Below are 11,080 nucleotides of genomic sequence, written 5' to 3' on the forward strand. Positions count from 1 at the left end.
ACAATACATTGCAAAATCGCAGTTAAATATCAGAAAGACACTAACAAGACGGCCATACTTTGGCGACAGCGACACAATAAACAAGTCTCTTTGTGAAAAAACTTTTTCATGTCAAAACGTGACGAATCACGACTTTCTGTGACCTGTTGCTTTGAGTACAACCACACAGCTGCGCCAATGCGCCAGATTATTTACATACCGTTAACAGTCCCGGGTGTGACTCTGTTGATCTGTATAGCACTGCCGTGGCTCAAACTAGTAAGTATCCATATTATTATATATATATATATATTATATCCAATCACAGGACGCGTAAATGTCACGTTCAACGTGAGGCCAGCTAGAGGGCCTTACTGACACAACTCGTGATCTGATTGGCTATCGCAACTATCTATCAACTGTATTTGCCCGTTCACTTACAGTGCACAGACGCCCGCATTGTTGATTCTGAAGGCCCGGGCAGATTTCATACAGCCTGGCAACATAAGATAGCTGAATTCTGATTCGATAAAAACTCTAACCTAAAAACAACAGCACTGGAAGGAGCGTAATATGACATGAAGAGAATATGAATACTTTAAGATATTTAGGGAAAGAAAATAAAACATTAAATTAACCTTTATCATAATTATGATCATGATTTCTGGTTATGTTAGGCCAGCAGAGAAGGCCTTGCTGGCCCTGACGGCCCACCACTGATATATATATATATATATATATATATATCAGCAGTGATCCCACTACAGCCTGTGAAAGAAAAAAGTCTTCCCATTTCTGGAAAACACTAATGGGTTGAAATATATAAGTTATTCTTCAAAACATATCCATCACATTTAATAAAAGCTCTTACAATATACTTTTGGAAATAACTGAAGACATCAGATAGAAAAGCACAGCAAAGTGCACAAAAACTACTTTGGCATGCTACAATTTGCGGAAAAACAACATAGCTTTACTAGTAGTGGACATGCTATGATTACAGGACTCTCATTGAGGAATTGGCTCAGGAGAAAAAGCACTTGCCCACCACTGCTGAGGCCAGGATTTAATCCTTGATAGAGGAGGTTTCAACTTGGACACTTGCAACAGTAAACACACACGGCCTTGCTGGCGGTTGGGAAGCCAGTCAAGGATCATGTTTGTGTCGCTGCACTAACAACTTCTACTAGTTGGAGTTGGATCATTGGGGGATTGTTTCAAATCTCCAGTCAAATATCCTAGATAGGAGAAAACAAAGCAGCGTGGAGCCCTACTGTAAATTTACCTCTAAAGTTCTGGCTGTAAACTCCATGAGGCCAGTTTCAGTTTGATGATGATATACCAAGTAAAACTGGAGACAAGCTCAAATAGATTTAGTATAAAATGATAGAACTGGATGGAACCCTCTTATATGTTAGATTTGACACCTTTGTTCACATTTGACACATTTAGAATTCTTTACGGAGCATGATAGTGTTTTGAAAGTAAAAAAAAAGATTCAAAATCACATTTTATGTTGGACTAAAGGGCTAAAAAAAGACACAAAATGACCAAAAAAAAGACACAAAATGACTAAAAAAAGACACAAAATTACCAAAAAAAGACAAAATTACTAAAAAAAAAAGACACAAAAAGACCAAAAAAGACACAAAATGACTAAAAAAGACACAAAAAGACACAAGAAAAGACACAACAAAAGACCCCAAAAGACAACAAAAAAGACACAAAATGACCAAAAAAGACAAAATGAGAAGACAGAATGACCAAAAAAACACAGAACACACAAAATGACTAAAAAAAAGACACAAAATGACCAAAAAAAGATACAAAATGACTAAAAAAGACACAAAATTACCAAAAAAAAGACACAAAATGACTAGAAAAGACAAAAAGACCAAAAAGACACAAAATAACTAGAAAAGACAAAACAAAAGGACCGAAAAAGACACAAAATGACCAAAAAAAGACACCAAAAAAGACACAAATGAGCAGAAAAGACAAAAAAGACACAAAAAGAAATGAAAAGGATTCAAAAATTGACAAAATAGCCTCAGACTCCATAGAGTTAAAAGCATGTCTACAGATAGAAGACAAGCAGAAAGTGGCTCAATTTCTCTCTTAAAAAGGAAAGAAAAAGAGAAACATGACACCGAGACACTGAGACACAGACATCTTTATACATCTTCTCATTTTAATAAAATGCGAGCTAGTTTTGTGTAATCTCCTCTAGGACTGCTGGAGCTTTCACAGCTCTGGGACCCACCACCTTGAACGCAGCAGCACTTTCATTTTTGGTTGGTTCATTTTTATTAAATCACATTGACAAAGTTTGGCAAAACTCCCAGAATCTGTAGCAATGTTGCCACAAATGTCTGACTTGTTTTTCGTATGCAAATGTATTTTGTGGCAACCCTTTAAAGAACTTCCTACTACCACGAGAGACAGTTCACCCACACTACAACATTTCTAAAACCTCTACCTACATTAATAGCACAGTAGTATTAATGAAATGTTCCTGATTTTATCAGTTCAACAGATGCAAATCTAATCCACTTGCCTTCTCTTTCTTCTGTCTACATTTCTTCACTCAGAGGCCAATAAATAAGCTGCACTATTCATTCTTGCATGTTGGATCTTGAACTCTTAAGTGTGGGTGGACAGATAGTAATATATGAGTTGTGTGAACTGTGTTTTTGTGTCTTGGCGGTGCACATAAATCACACATCATTTCTAATTTACTTCTGGAACGTCTCCTCCTTCTGTTTCTGTCATCTCCATAAAGAAGTCACAAACGTGATATCTTCATTTTTCAGTTCAACCCTACGGAAACTTGGGCAGTTCAGTCAGTTTTTGAATATTTTTCATTCTGCCACTTTACTAATGTTCACCATGTCATGTTGGTATCTATTTTTCAGCTTGAAGTCACCTATATGACCTGATAACTATTCTTTTTTACTTAAATTTTTACAAAATCAACATTTTGAACCCAAAAGAAACACAAAAGAACATGAAATCGGATATCTAAAATGTTTGTTTTTTTAACTTTCAAAGCATAATCACGCTCAATTAAGACTTTTTAATGTTGCAAATGTGAACACAGGTTGCAAATATAACATATAAGAGATACAATAAGGATAATATCTAGTTCTATATTTTTATACTAAATATCCATCCATCCATCAATTTTCCTCCGCCTATCCGGGGCCGGGTCGCGGGGGCAGCAGGATAAGCAGAGCATTCCAGAAGTCTACCGATATATAGCACTATTCTACTCATTTTGTGCTTCTTCACAAATAAGATTTGTTACCACAAACCTGACCAGCCCAAGACAACTTAATTTGGATAGGAAACAGTATGAGACCCCACGGTAGCATTGCTAAAAGATAACTTGTTGTCCAGATTAAATTTGAGCTACTCCTAAACACTTGAATAGGCACACCTGACTGTTCTGATGCAGCAAGAATGTGCCTGAGGGCGCTTTTACACCTATTTTGTTTGGTCCGGACTTCAGGACTTTTCAGTTTGATCCGAACCTAAATTCCAGGTGTGAAAGGCACCAAAGGACCAAAGTTTGGTCCGACCAAAAGAGGTGGTCTCGGTCCGGACCAAACCAACCAAGGTCCGAACCTTTTGCAGTGTGAAAACAACTTTTTTTATAGTTCGGACCTTCGTATCAATGACAAGAAGCTTTTTTCTTCTTCTGCTCTCGAATTACGGTACAGGAAGTTACGTCACGCTAATCAGCCGTGACAGCAAAACACAATTAGCCTAGCAGATAAAACAAAATATATGACAAATATATGACTGGTCGGACGACTTCATAATGAGCCAACTGGAGAAAACACATGAAAATAATGAGACTTTCAACTTGTTTTCTGAGAGGATGAGAGATCGAGGTTTCGAGAGGACGGGAGTGCAGATGCCATCCGGCCTAACAACGCATCGTAACCAAAACAAAGCGAGCCGTGGAAGTACACAGGGAGATGACGTGTCCAGTAGAATTGTCTTGTAAAGTCTGTTATTCCTTTTGCAGCGTGGAACCAAAACCAACAGGACCAAATGTAGACAATGGAACAAAACACAGACCTTGGTTCGGACTTTCAGGTGCGAAAACGCCCTGAGACAAGACAAACTTAACTGGCACAGAACTACCCAGATCCCTCTAAAACAGTGAACACAAAAGCATTGTAGCAGTGTAACAAATATCATAACAGTGCCTTGAGCTCAATGCTAATGTCAGTATGCTAAAATGTTCACAGTTATAATGCTAATATGTTGATGTTTAGCAGGGACAATGTTTGCCATGCTGCCCATCTGAGTTTAGCTTGTTAGCTATCATTCTTATTACAAGTAAAGACCAAAGACCAAGACCAAGATAATATATATATATATATATATATATATATAGATATAGATATAGCAAGAATGTGTCTGAGACAAGACAAACTTAACTGCCACAGAACTTCCCAGATCCCTCTAAAACAGTGAACACAAAAGCATTGTAGCATTGTAACTAATGTCATAACATCCTGGTGTATCTGCTGTGTGAAGAGTGGGATCCCAGAATAGTATTACTCATTCAGAGGCAGTACACATTCTGAAGTCACTAATTTGTTAACCTCAAACACATCATATTTATGTAATGAGAGGTAGCTCAGCTCATGATATTCCTTGTGAAATTTCACTGGAGAAAATCCATTTCCACAAGCAAATAACAGGGAGATAAACTGGCATCACTCTCCCCCAATCTCCCAGTAAAAGCGTTCCCCTGTTTGGATGCTGTGGGTGCACAGGAAGGTCAGAAGAGATAACGTCAATGAGTGAATAATGCCGGGCATTAATGTGATGAATACTGTGTTGGGTGGCTCTGCACACTGAACATAAACATGGAGGATAACAGCAATTTCCCCCAGACGTCCAGCTCACATATATTAGAGGGACAGACATAGTAAGACAAAGAACACTCCATGGCAACCAGCTACAGTCACAAAGTGATCCCATTGTAAATGGTACAAATTTCACTATTTCATTACACTTCAGAGTAAGGTGGTTGTTAAAATGATCTAATAAAAATACTAAAATAATGAGAAAGTGATCAGGTGACTCAAGCAATAATGTGATAACATCTCAAGACCCTTTGTTATGAACTAATTGAGGTCTGGACCCAAATCAGTAGTCGCGTTTCTATTAGGGTAAAAAATGGCAGCTGGGAAAGCCTTAGGCCACGCCCCCTAAATGGCCGCTCATTCAGCATGTCTCCGTTACAAAAAAAGGCCCGAGATGGGATTTCCGAGACTCCGGAGGTTACGTATGGTTTTCGATAGTCGCGTAATTGCTTAGCGACAGTTTCTACCGTGACGTCAACCGCATGGCTAACTGCACAAAGTGAAGTGTTGATCATAAACAAACGGGCATGGTTAACTGTACACAAAGTGCTCGCTGCTGATTGTAAACAAACCGGCATTGATAACTGTGCACAGAGCATCCAGTGCTTGTTGTAAACAAACAGAGATCGCTAAGTGAACACATCTTGCTGCAGCACATACACACTGTACTGCTACAGAGCTAACTGTTAGCCTGTTAGCACTGTGCTACTGTGCACCTCGTTTCGCGATGTCGGTCTGCGCTATAAAAGAGCAGAATATCCCTTCGCCTTCACTGGATCACTATGAACGCCCCAAGGCGAAAAGCCAGCACAGATTTTTCCAGCAATATAGCGGGACATTTGCGGGACCGCACTATGAAAGGGCCTTATGTTTCTTATCAACTGTGACTACTCGCTACTTCGCTGGTTTTAGAAATGACGCGTGTGGTGGTGGCGTTGATTACTACGTCACATCCCACCCAGCATGTCACAACCATTTTCAGGGGAGAAAAATAGCCTTGCTCTTCAACAGGGCCAAAAAAAAACATCCGGTCAAACGGCTAACGGCAAATTAGGGGCGTTTCGGCGAGGGAGACCCATCTCATTCCGGGTATTCAACTATAGTGGAAATCCACCTAGTGCAACCACATTTATATGGTTTTATAGATGTTAGCAGCAGTAATGTACAGGGGGAGGGGTGGAGTGTCTACCCAGGAGACCAGTGCTCAGGAACAGGGAACAAAGTATTTTGTTTGGCGTCCACCATGTGGTTGTGGCGGCGCGGAGCAGCACATGGTAGCAAGCACCAGGCAGGAAGGCAACAGAGCATGAGACACAGTGATCTTAAGCAATGCAGAAATACAGAAATAATTAGCACTCAAGCTAATAAATACCATGGGGATAGCTAACACACTAAAGAGGCCAAGGTACGAGGATCTACCACGCTGGGTGATGAAACTATCAGGCAACGAGCGGAGAGAAGACCGGTTTTATACTGTGAGGGTTGATTGCTGGATCAGGTTCACCTGGTGCTGCCTGTGAACAAAGCCACGCCCAAACACTCAGCATCAGACAAACACAGGCACAGATCCTGACACCTCTCCTGTTAATGTCATCATTTCAATATGTGGGTCAATGACGTGATCTAATCCAGTGTCAGTTGGTGTAACCAGGTACTTTTTCCCCATAAAAATCTGATAATATACAGGAAAATAAATGTGAACTAAAATGAGAAAAACACTATGCTATATAACAAATTTTACATAATTTGTCAAAACTTAAGAAAAAAATGTTTTAGAATATGTTCTGCTCAATATTGACGAAATGTGTAAATGTAGAAATACTAAAATTTGATGTCATGTTATGATGATAATTACATGTATAAGTCCATTTAAATCCACTGTAGGTGGATGAAGTAGTTAATATTTATCATTATATTGTGGTTAAACACAATTTGACATCTTGCCAACCTTTATTTGTCACTGACCCATGTAGGATCATGGAGACCAACCATTTATCACAGTTTTATTACATTCCCCAGTTTAGCTTTATAATTCATTTTGTTGAAGCATCTGATGGAGTGGAGCAAAATAAAAATGACCTTCTCTGCTGGAAGACCTTTAGTGTCACAGTCATCTCTAGGAGACGAAGAGAAGGAGAGGACGATGATGCAGCAGCAGTGAATCACGCAGACTAAATATACATTTAAGTGTAGATGAAAGCTGCTCTCTACACAAACCCCTAAAGCTGCTGCTGCTGCTTCGTGACCCTCGCTCCTTTTGAATGAAAACACAACGTAAATACTATTTTACCAGTGATTGTTTCCATTATCTTCAAACGTTTGTCCAGAATCCATTATTACTGTATAATTATGTTTGGAGATACACCACATATTGGCCAAAGAAATACACTTTTTAAAGTAAAGTTCAGATTGCTTTCAACTGTTCTGCAACATTTATTCATGTATTTATTTATTCTTTGTGAATGCTGCCAACACCCTTAAACCATGGCTCCCCCCTACAGTCATACGCCTTCAGAAAGAGATTTTTTTATTTTTTTGGCATGCAAACTGCAGATATGTGTGTGCTGGAGCAAGTGTTTAATCTTCTTTAAGACCCAAAAGGTTGTTTAAAGCTGTAAAAATTAATTGTTTGGCTTTTCCTTTCACTGTATGCATTTATTTCTTTTTTATCTGACGGAAGTGAGTGGCATGAAACAAGAGGAGAGAGTGGGTGACGTGATAAAATAACCATGGTTAGTCATCACTGTTTAAATAGCGACACATCTTGTCACGGTTGGTATTTGATAGCGGCCTCTCTGTTGGCCTGGGAAATGTTTTGTTTACTTCAGACTCATAATGAGCTGCATGCAATTGCACGATTGCAGCCAATTGATCTGCAGCCGATTAGTTAGGCCATTCCTAATCCTCCTCTCCAATTTGCCATTGATAGCCTCATTACGGATCCAAAGGAAAATTGCTGTTATTGGCTGAAAGGTGAGATGAATCAGACAGGGATGATAAATTACATCCAGACATTTGGAATTGCATTTGATTCTACAGTCATACAATGATTGACATCTTGAAAATCCTCCAGGTAAAATCATTACAGAGTAAAAGAGAGACATGCTATTGATGCAGTGAAGCTGTGTTGGGCTTTCTAGTTTGCAGCCGTACATGATGAAGCACACTGCTACATAGCCTTTGCATTTGTGTAGAACAATTTGGAATAAAATACAATGAATTAAGGAAAATTAGTATAATGACAAGCAAAATTGTTTTTGAATGGTAAATGGGGTGCACTTATATAGCGCTTTTATCCAAAGCACTTTACTTTACGCTGCGCTCATTCACCCATACTGGTGGCCGAGGCTACCAGTGGTGCCACCTGCCAACATTGGGAATTCATTCACACACCAATGAACGCAGCATTGGGAGCAATTTGGGGTTCAATATCTTACTCAGGGATACTTCGACATGGTCGGGGATCAAACCACCAACCTTTCGGTTACTTTGCCCCTTGACTCCGATTCTGTTTGTGGTTTTCATGGACAGGATCTCAAGGTGCAGCCGGGGGGAGGAAGGGATCCGGTTTGGTGACTTTAGAATTGCATCTCTGCTTTTTTGCAGATGATGTGGTTCTTTTTGCTTCATCAAGCCGGGGCCTCCAGCAACTCATGGGGAAGGTTTGCAGCCGAGTACGAAGCTGTTGGGATGAAAGTCAGCACCTCCAAGTCTGAGGCCATGGTTCTCTGCTGGAAACAGACTGAGGTACTGGTTTTTGTACGTACGTCTATGGGGATGCCACACACAGTATCAGCATGGCTGAAAGCTCCTTATTTCTATAATGACAATAAATTCTCCTCCCTTTTTATTGCTTGGGCCCAAAGCTTTCCTCCGTGCCTGAAAAGGGCACGTCCCCCTCAGACCACCGGAAAAAAGTGCTGGTTCGCCATTTATGTGGTGGAAAATCTTAGGAGACAGCAAAAGTTTCTAGAAAGACAGGCCTTTGTGGGATTTATTGACAAGTACCACAAAACAGATACAATATTCAGGATACACAAACCAGGTCCTTGATTTGAACAGCGACTGTCCAGTCATCCTAAAACTGGTGCTATCATATCTAATGTTCGTGCGTCAGGTGTTGTACCGGACCGTCGTGGTGAAGAAGGAGCTGAGCCTGAAGGTCCATCTATGTTCCAACCCTCACCTATGGTCATGAGCTTTGGGTAGTGACCGAAAGAACAAGATCGTGGATACAAGCGGCTGAAATGAGTTTCCTCCGTAGAGTGGCTGGGCTCAGCCTTAGAGATAGGGGGAGGAGCTCAGACATCCGGAGGGAGCTCGGAGTAGAGCCGCTGCTCCTTCTCCTCTAAAGGAGCCAGTTGAGTTGGTTTGGGCATCTGGTAAGGATCAAAAGAAAAAAAGACACAAAATGACCAAAAGACCAGAACACGGTGGAGGGATTATATCTCTCCTGGCCTTGGAACGCCTCGGGGTCCCCCAGGAGGAGCTGGACGTTGTGGCTGGGGAGAGGGACGTCTGGAATGCCCTGCTTATCCTGCTGCCCCCGCGACCCGGCCCCGGATAAGCGGAGGAAAATGGATGAATGGATGGAAAATTGTTTTGAAAATAAAATAACTGGTGTGCCTTTGTTTTTGGGGCCATTTGTTTTTGCTGCAGCATGCTGGGGCAGACCAGGTCAACAGTCTTAATTGGACTTGGCACTTAATTTAGTATAAATAAAACAAATAAATTAATAGTTAAATATATGATAATAGTATTAATAATAATTATAATATGATCTCCCATGTTTTGACTGGATGACAGCCATCCTTGTCATTCATCTGATGTGAAAAGAAAATAAACAAAAAACAAAACGGTGCACACACACACAAAAAAAATATGAACAAACCAAACAAAGACTGATAATTAAGCAAAATACTAGAGTTCAGAAAGCTCAGACTAGGACGTGTCACATTTGTTTGGCAAATTAATTTGATTTTCACTGTCACATCATGCTTATGTAAGACACTTGTGATGACTAATTGTCATTCTTGATTAAAAAAAATGAAAAAAACGTGTTTGTTTCCAGCTCTGTTGTTTCTGGTCTTTTGTTTTATCCGCCAACAATGAAAGCAAGAACGCTTCCCACAGAGGATTCACATGCATTTCCCAAGGTGCTTTGCTTCCTGTTCATGCCCTTGGCATAAACCGTCTGTGATCTGAAAAACAATGTTTGTTTGTTTTTACAGCATCATTTACTAACAGTGCTTTGAATTCTAGTGCTCTCATCCTACTGAAGCTTTATCTGTAGCACACTAGATGAAGAAATGTTCCAGTTTACCTGATAGATTTCTGTTGTGCATTCTGTTTGATACGAGTCTTGTGGTTTCCAAGGATTTTTATAATATACTGTCTTTAGCTAGCGCAGGACCGTGGCATGATCAAAAAATAGCACACAAATCCTTATACATACGTGTACGGTTCACGGTTGTAGAAAAGGCTGCAGTTTCTGTAATTTTTGGTCATTTTGTGTCTTTTATGGTCATTTTGTGTCTTTTTGTCATTTTGAGTCTTTTTAAAGTAATTTCTTGTTTTTTTCAGTCATTTTGTGTCTTTTAAGTCATTTTGTGTCTTTTTGGGTCATTTTGTGTCTTTTTGGTAATTTAGTGTTTTTTCAGTCATTTTGTGTCTTTTTTGGTCATTTTGTGTCTTTTTTGGGTCTTTTTGTGTCTTTTTTGGGTCATTTTGTTTCTTTCTTGGTAATTCTGTGTAGTTTTTGGTCATGTCTTTTTGGTAATTTTGAGTCTTTTTTGGTAATTTTGTGTCTTTTTAAAGTAATTTAGTGTTTTTTCATTCATTTTGTGTATTTTTGGTCATTTTGTGTATTTTTTGGTAATTCTGTGTATTTTTTGGTCCTTTTGTGTATTTTTTTTGGAGAAATTTTGTGTCTTTTTTTGTCATTTTTATACTGCCTCCAGCGGCCCCCATCTAATTTGAGTTTGAGACCCCTGTACTAAAGGCAGTCAGCTCTGCTGTAACATCTCCACTGGTTTTAGTGACCACAGTACAGTGGATACAGCCAGGGAAATTAAAGTGTCAAAGGCTGCAAGGGTTGTATTGCAAATGCCTTTTAAATCATTTTGCAAAGAAAAAAGTATTAATGATATAAAAGGAGACTGTTGTGACTCTGTTGCTGACACAAATGCACTCAGAAAAGTTTTGAGCAAAGAAGA

The sequence above is a fragment of the Centropristis striata genome, chromosome 15, assembly GCF_030273125.1.
Source record: "Centropristis striata isolate RG_2023a ecotype Rhode Island chromosome 15, C.striata_1.0, whole genome shotgun sequence".
NCBI lineage: Eukaryota > Metazoa > Chordata > Actinopteri > Perciformes > Serranidae > Centropristis > Centropristis striata.